The sequence below is a fragment of the Sinohyriopsis cumingii genome, chromosome 9 (assembly GCF_028554795.1).
Source record: "Sinohyriopsis cumingii isolate HCF-2022 chromosome 9, ASM2855479v2, whole genome shotgun sequence".
NCBI lineage: Eukaryota > Metazoa > Mollusca > Bivalvia > Unionida > Unionidae > Sinohyriopsis > Sinohyriopsis cumingii.
In genome coordinates this window covers 101,796,480-101,805,789 of record NC_142969.1, presented here as the reverse complement: position 1 = coordinate 101,805,789, position 9,310 = coordinate 101,796,480, and positions in this window count along the sequence as shown.

Sequence of the window (9,310 nt, the reverse complement as noted above, 5' to 3'; positions counted from 1 at the left end):
AAAGTGAAAGTTGAAATCTCCAAGAATAATCAGGTTGCCACCTATCGAATTTCCATACTCCAGGAGATTCGGAAACTGCTCCAAGGAGAGAGAGTTAGCCAACTTGTCTTTTCTACTAGGAGGAGGGCTGTATAGGCTGAAAAAATGAAGAACTTTGCTCCAGTGGGAGTGTGGTTTGGACTAGTTCAAACGATGTGTGGTCGAAATTGAATGTTGTGGTTTGGTTAAGACGTTTGATCATGGAGTTCTTTGTGATGACAGCAATCCCACCTCCGCGAGAACGGATGGAGTAACCAGTGGTTGTTAGATCCGCACACTTGGGCTCATCGCCTGATGTTTTTAGCCATGTTTCTGTCAGGAAAAAGTCGTCAGTATTTTGGTCGTTGATAAAATTAACTATTTCTGTGCGCTTTTCCGGTGGTCCTACTGACTGGGCATTGGATAATGCAATACGCAGAGGTATCTCCTGGATAGTTGATACAAAGGTTGAAGAATTAATAGGGATTTGAATTAGGTTATCTAAATTAACGGTTGAATTTTTTTAAAATTGTTGAGCCGAAATAAGGGGAGATAACTGGAATTCTTCTCCTGTTCTACACCGGCCAGCTTTGAAACAACGTTTCTTTTTTCGCGTTTATTTACCTTTTGGTAATGACGAATGTAGTCCCAGTTAGTTTAGTCTAGAGCACAATGTAGTGTGGAGAGCCAAGGAGTGATCATTTAAAGCAATTAATGAGGGTCCATCATAGCATAAACGGGTTGACTGGCGAGTATCACGTGATGGCGGTTGTTCAAAAACCAGTGGAGCTAGATAGATGAGAAAAAGTCGATTGTTCTCATAATAATCAACCTTAATCCCATTGATGAACACTTATTTCATAAGTCAAGGCTGTTAAGTTCTTCGTTTACGAACTTTATGCTTCTAAACCAAAGTTCATTCTATAAAATGTACACATTTGACAGTAGCCGATGAAACAACGGGTTATAATTGGGATTTTACTGGATGTTACAATTATTTTCTTATACATAGACGGTAAACATTCCATCAAATTTCTTGTCGTCAAATACATCTACGTTTTATTTTTCGATATCAGAGACCCAGTAGTTTCATTTCCACGTTCATAGCTAAACTAATTTCTATTTGCTCCTAGTACAAATTGTGTCACCTCACTGCAAATTTCACACAGAGCGTGATTGGGTTTGTTGGCTGGGAGGGGGTAGGGGTGGGGGGAACATAAATACTGTTATATCGGATATAACCTCTGCATCTAATCGGTTAACTTTGGAATGGAAACCATGGAAAAATAATCGTGTATTGTTGCTAACGATAAGCAACATGAGTCCACTCCAAATTACGCTTTACTGTCCGATGAGAAACGTTCTGGTGATACTAAAACCGTCTAGACGTTATTTGTGAGCTTGGGAGTTGAGCATATGCTTGCTTTGTTATCGTAAGTAAGGCATATTCAATCAAGTTTTTTCTATCCCTTGTGGCATGTACTTACAGGCTAAAGCTTCAACTGATTAGTTCTCAAATGTCAACGAAAATAATTTACTGTGATTATAAATTGTTTCTACGCGTTTTCAGTATCATTAGTTGATTTTCAGAAGTCCAATGTACATCGGTGAAATTTTGATTACACATCCATAAAACACCAGTGTGTAAAATCGTTTTATAATTCCCAGACTTATACTGTAAGAGCCCCTTGTAACCTTGACTGTTCTATACGTCATCACCCTAATCGAAACACAGACTTGGAAAGCGGATATTAGCACACGAAACGTTATTTGGATTAACGAATATGGCAGTAAAAAATAATTCTATTGTGACAACTCAGTTTTTGAATCTGTTAATTGTAACTGATGAAACAAAACGAGGGTTTAGTAACGAAACATTAGTTATTTTAATTATATTCATGATTGTTCGTGTAGACATGATAGCCACACCTATGAATTTGTGTTTTTCTTGAACACAATAATATTCCTTTCGATGTTCTGCAACCATTTACACGATTGTTGGATAGAAATTATAACAACGTGTACCGTACAATGACCATCGAGTTCCACTGCACGCAGTTCCATCCCCAACGATGAAAAAAGTGTTTGTATGCTTCGTACATTGTCCTATAATTGACTCAAGTGTTAATTGTACGCTTCATACATTGTCCTATAATTGACTCAAGTGTTAATTGTACGCTTCATACATTGTCCTATAATTGACTCAAGTGTTAATTGTACGCTTCATACATTGTCCTATAATTGACTCAAGTGTCAAGTTTCTATCTGTAATGATGTAGAAAATACACTGTTATATTCAAGTAGAACAGACCTACACACATACGGATGAAGTGTATTGCAACATATCGGAAGCTAGGAACTAATGCTGTTAATATATCTCAGAACTGACAACGTCATGACATATTTCTGAATTAGGCATACATTTGAGCTTCAATGAAAAATTTAGAGAGACATTGTTTGGTGTTTCCTTAATATTTTCCTGTAAAGAATCTCAGTGTTTATCTATTTTCAAAGCCGTCGTTTTGGAAACAGAATTTAGAATCAAAAAAATGAAAGTTAACCTTCAACCTCCCTTTTTATGTAAATGGATACTAAAGCTAATGAACGTTCTCGCTTAGAATTAATAATAGTACGGTATACATTTTAGTGTATGCTTACTACTACCCTGTCTATATGTAAAATACCCCGTCATAAACAAGACGGGCAGAAAGATACAGGCAAAAATATTTCTAATACAAAACACTGTGAGGATTTTATATTTGGAGAGTGAAGAATCTGCCATTTGGTCGCCATTTTATTACAAAGGTATGATGTCGTCAGCTGGGATACATTTCCTATAGCATGCGATTTAATAACTCCGCCGTAAGATATGTAGGTCAACCGCACAAAAACACATTTTCTTCCTCATGTTAACCAGTGCCCAGTGAATTGCAAAATGGCGTAATAATTTGTTCTGGACGTAAATTTATCGTTGGCTCACGACTTTTGAATATTAAACGTAGACGAATCTATGTTTGGTATCGAATGACACAGTCTAAAACTGGAGCATGTAATCTTCAAAATAAATATACAACGATGCCACTAACGTGAAAATGCAGAAGATATTAAAAGCAAATTTAAATACTTTATCACTTAATAGCCCACAACAAACTTAAACACACTTCTGTATCTATCCGACTAACTCCACATAGTGATGAAGCATATGCTTAATATGTTCATTTTTATATTTAAAAAACCGGTATAATTACCATAGCAATGTACACACGCAAATGGTTCTTTTTATATACGAGAGGAGGAAGTAAAAGAGGGATATGGAGGTTAAAGAGTGCAACAGGTTGCTTTTCTCTTGAATCTTTGATGAATATGCGATTGCTATATTTATTTCTTGTTTCCAACAAAAGAGATCATTTTAATAATTTCGTACAAGAAATACGTGAATGGTAAACTACGGTACAGTCGATGCATTTTGTAGCAGCTGCTAAATGCAAGATAGCTTTTGAATCCTGCTGGTCGGAAGAGATTTTTCAGTCATACATTTGCAGGCATAAACACTTAGTCTCGGCTAAGTTTGTTAGTCTGTAGTCCTCGAATGTTTCCCACCGTCATGAGTTTTGGAAACAGACTGCAGGCAGGATCGGGGACGGGGGGTGGGGGTGGGGGGTCCCGCGTTTCAGACAACCCATCCGGCTACCTTCCCCCACAGAAACAACCGCACACACACACACACACACACACACACACACACACACACACAGTCACTTGAAATTTTACCATCCTTTTATTCTTGGGCACGTTTATTGAGTATTATGGACACATTGAGTAATTAAACACACAGATGTTTGCTTTGTTGCCCCTTCGAGGAAAGTGAAGGCGCTTTTAAATATTTTCCTCCCCCTCCCCCGACACTTGACTTGATCCAGCCCTGGACTGCGTACTAAATATCAAAATCACATATGGCAGCAATTTGACAAGACTAAAACATTTCAACATCTTCAATTAGAACAACATTTTTTTTTCTTTTTCTATTTCAACGAACTCCTCTGTACGACAGATTCGCTCTCACATGCAAGAGAAGATAGAAAGAAGAGAATGGTAAAAACATTATGATACAAAACTTGTATGACCGAAATTGATTTATAAATAATGTCTTGATTTAGACACACGATGACTGTAATTGGAAAACAATTCTTGATGACATATTGCAGGAGGGTTGTTAAGTAACACAAAATCATGAGTGAGTTTTGTTACTAGAACGAGTTGACTTGCGTAACAGACGACGAGTTAACCCAAATGCGTAACAGAAGACGTGTTATTCCAAATAAATATCAAAACGAATGTAAAACTAAGGAACTCTTTAACACTTTAAGACGTATATCTGCTCTCCTACAGAGAAAGTGGACGGCTCATACGTTCACATAACGTTATATGGCAATGGTCTAAGCGGCGATATCTTCCTTACCTCCTCCTATTATATATGCTTCGTCAGCTATTTTTGGTATCGAATGTACGTTAAGTACACGAGTACACAAAAGGGAACAAGCCTGTTTCAACGGGAATACAAGAAGTTCTGGAACTCTGAAGCCCCAGGATCCAACACCACACGTCCTCGAGCTCATCCCCGAAAAGGATGGCGCCATTTCGAAGGTAAGGACTCAAAAGTACACGAGGATTCACTTGCTCCGGTAACGGAATATTCTTTTGTATAGCGAGCGTGTTCTCGTACACCTAAAGTCCTTACATTGTTCCATCTTTGGGGAAGAGTGGATAGTTCTCGTGCAATTCGGGTACGATCCACCATGATTATTCCTGGTTGGTGGGGGTCGGGTTTGATTTATCAATCTGTCTATCAGAGAGAGAGAGAGAGAGAGAGAGAGAGAGAGAGAGAGAGAGAGAGAGATGCAAATGTAAGAATTGCTATGATAGGCGTATTATTCTTATATATTTTTATTTTGACATAGAAAGGCATGCAAATAAGTAGGCAAGTATATTAAACAAGAACATTGTAGTATTTGTTTGACATGTACCTGAAAAATAATTGCTAACATGTAATATATACGATGATAGAACTTTATAAGGCTGTCATGAAGTATTATATTTTCTGGAAAACATTCGATTTTAGTTGCCTGATAGAACTTTTAACCACGTGCAGACATTAAAATGAATTGGCGATAACTCGTACCTCTCTGTATTCGGCCCAATTCTTTAAAAAATTCAGCTGTAAGTCCCCTCTTGAAAGTACCACTCGAAGTTATAAACGAACCATTATTATAAGCTTACTGCAGCTTTCTGTACTATTTGATTTGCATGGTCCGGAAGTCAGATTAGATTAAATAATAAAACCTCACATTTTCGAAATTGCCATATGACCATCTACGAGGCCTTGTTAACAACCGCTATAGAAACGGTTGTATAGATTTGTTTGTCATAATCAATATGAAAAGAAAATCATTGAATTCTGCGTATGTCTCAAATGGAAACAAGGCTGTGTTATTACTACAAAAATGGAAAGAAAAATAGGGACAATATTAATTTGAATTTCATCATATGTTATTTTTCATTGCAGAGAGAGAGAGAGAGAGAGAGAGAGAGAGAGCCAGCCAGCCAGCCAGCCAGCCAGAGTTCATTAGAAAGGTGCTAGTAAAAGTACACGAAGTTCAGCCTCAATGTTTGAGGATTATCACATTAAAGGTTCTGCCTGAAGTTTTGAAAAGGGTACACTTATGTTGCAGGTCTGCGTTCAATCACACTTAAGGTTCAGATTTGAGTTCGATCACGCTTACGTTTCAGGATTGAGTTCGATCACACATAAGTTTTATGACTGAGTTCAATCACACTTAACTTTCAGGATTGAGTTCAATCACACTAAAGGTTAAAATTTGAGTTCTATCACACTTACGTTTCAGGTTTGAGTTCGATCACGCTTAAAATTCAGGATTGAGTTCGATCACACTTAAGTTTCAGATCTGAGGTCGATCACGCTTAAGTTTCAAGATTTAGTTCAATCACACTTAAATTTTAGGTTTGAGTTCAATCACACTTAACTTTCAGGATTGAGTTCAATCACATTTAAGGGTAAGAATTGAGTTCTATCACACTTACGTTTCAGGTTTGCGTTCAATCAATTTTAAGTTTCATGATTGAGTTCGATCACTTAAGTTTCAGGATTGAGTTCAATTATACTTAAGGTTCAGATTTGAGTTCGATCACACTTATTTTCAGGATTGAGTTCGATCACAGTTAGGGTTCAGATTTGAGTTAAATCACACTTAAGGTTCAGGTTTGAGTTCGATCACACTTACGGCTCAGAGTTGAGTAATGATATACTCCATGTTCCGCCTCAAGGGGTCTGAGTACGAGTGCACTTAATGCTCACAACCAAGGTCTGAGTATCATTATACTTCATACTCCGCCATAGGCTTTGAGTACAATTAAGGTTACGTCATAGGTTTTGAGTACAATTAAGGTTTCGCCTCAAGGTTTGCGTACGATAACCGAAGACCAAATTGAACGTTTAAAGATTGAAATTAGAACTATGATAAACTTCAGTTTTCATTGTTAATTTTTGTGCAGATGCAGTCTGTATCACTCTCGTCTTAATTTGTGAATGTAACTTAAATGAAAGTCCGAGTCGAACTAACTCGTCTTATCACACGATCTATACAGAATCGGTAATGGAAGTGAAAAACAAAGCAAAAACAAGACAACTGAATTTCAGAAGAAAGGGTATCCACACGTAGAATAGAAAAGGGCTACCCACTCTCATAACTGCAGTAGAAATCACACATCTGGATTTCACACAACAGAGAACGAGTTTTCGAACTTTATTCAATTTGTGATCGATTTTGTTTGTTATTCAGTTTTCACGGATTATGTGCTTAGCATGAAAAAGACGAGAAACCCGAATAATAGGTCTTTAAATATGCAATATTGACCAATTCATTTTTGGCAGAGAAATTTATAAAAATGAATTATATAAGAAGAAAATTGAATGTACTGAGAAAATATATGAGCAATAATATACATAATTATTGAACATCACGGGTTTATAATTTGGCTTTGTGTTTTGTAGATGTCACTGCAGAAGTTGTCGGCTGTGTTTGTTGTTTTAATTCGGGTTGGGTTATCTCCCTTCGATAACGACGAAACGAGGGCAATGTTGTATGCACGTTTCAATAAAAGCTGGAAAATAGAATGCACTTAAATATGTGCGCTTTCTAGTAGTACATATTCAGTATTATATTTTATATTTTAAGGTTATAAAGGAATACCCCAACTACTGATAAACCTATTGCGGGAGAAAACATTCAACTGACATGCTGAGGAGATAATACGATGTCGATTGTGTAAAGTCGCGTACCTTTGCTTGATCATTAATTAATTTGCTATGCTCCTGTACATACAGTAAAACCCTTAATTAGGTTAGATAAGGTCTGAAGTTAAACAAGTTTGTCAGGAGTTATGAAATCCTAGTCTAAAGTTATTCAAGGAAATTTAATAACTGTATACTATTTAGTTTGTAGAATTGTCTAATATTCCAGTACAAAAGAATCTCTGTTACACGAGTCAAAACACTAGATCAAATAGGGTTTATGTTTTCGAATTTAGATGAACGAGCTCGAACATTGCAGTTTCGAATTCATGTTGTACTAAAATTAGTTGGCTTTTATTTTCTCTTTCTGCCCGCAAAATCCGCATTTGATCGTGGTTCAAACTTCAATACTGGCTCTGAAATTTGACAAACCATCGTTTAATGATTACGGTGCCTTTTACAGGGTCAGATCTTTTACCAAGCTTAATTTTAGCAGAGCAGTTTGCTTTTTTCAATTGCTACACTGCTATTAAATAGTGAGTAAATTTTCATCATACAATTATTAAGTGTAAGTATTCCATTATTACCTGGAGAAAAAAAACTCCATTCTCCGGCATATCTCGCATAATGCAATTATCTTGGATGAATTTGGAGGTCCTTCCGATTGACGCAAATATATTGTTGTAACGCTTTATTCATTATTTAGCTGTCACTATTATAATTCAATTCTATTGCAGTACAAAAAAATTCAACACTAATATTATTTCAGTTTCCTCCATTTTTTTAAACTGGTACACTTCATGACAGAGTTCTTATGCAAATCCTTATGTCGAGATTCATTACCATGCAAGCATATTTTACCGCCGCGTTAAGACTGGTTTACGAATGTAAGAGTCAAGGCGAGAACTTATTTGGCAGTAACGTCAATGTTGAAAAGAAGGCATTAAACCATTTATCTATTTATTCCGCCAAGATAGTAGTCAAATATTTCCAATGCAATTAATGGATTTCATCAAATATTTCCCTGAAAGGAAAATGGTCATCATCTAGTTGTCTCCTTTGTAACATTTATGAAATTTATCGAAAACAGTGAAAATTTTATTTGTTATTTATAATATTCAAATTCATCTTAAAAACTTGTGTTGAATCATTTATTTGTTTCCCTTTTCAAGATGATTTTAGTATATTTGTACGAAACGCTTGTTTTCGGTTAATGAAAACCAGAAAGTACTAGTTTTTATACCATAAACCGCCCCAAACCATAAAAAAGATTGTACTTTAAGCGACCCCAAATGTTCTGACTTATATGTGGAACAAAGTCGTAGTGTAATATTAGACGAAACACCACATGATGTTCTTATTGGTGACTTTAGCGTAGATTTATGAAAAGAAATGCGTTACTACCTGTTGTCTATGACCTATTAACCAAATAAAGAAATCCGCACGACGTAATTACTAATCCGACTCTAATATGATGTACTAAACATTCTCTCCCGGACCACATCATGTTCGGAGACCGCACGCGTGTGATTGACGTGGTGCCTATTAAAACTTCTATCAGTGATAATGTATACATCTTTGTCGTTATATACACATATTAACGAGATATTGGGATTTAAGTAGCAGTGAATTGTGATTGATGACGTGATCTTAGTAAACTAACAAAATTTGAACCCAACTGTTTAACTATTTTATCACTCTTGATCAGGTATGCAGAACTTTTAGATCTACTTGACTAAATCTTGCTGAAAGCTGTATCCCAGTTAGAGGGTCACATTTAGGCCCCACAATATACCATGGTTTACATCCGAATCAAAGCGACAGATCAGAAACAGACACAGGCAGAGGAACGAGGCCCTCACTGAGGCTATCAGAACCAAACTTCTTACCATTATAGACAGGCTGAGGACTGAGGCAATTCGAACCAAAATTATTGCCATTATAGACAGGCTGAGGACTGAGGCACTTAGAATCAAACCCTTT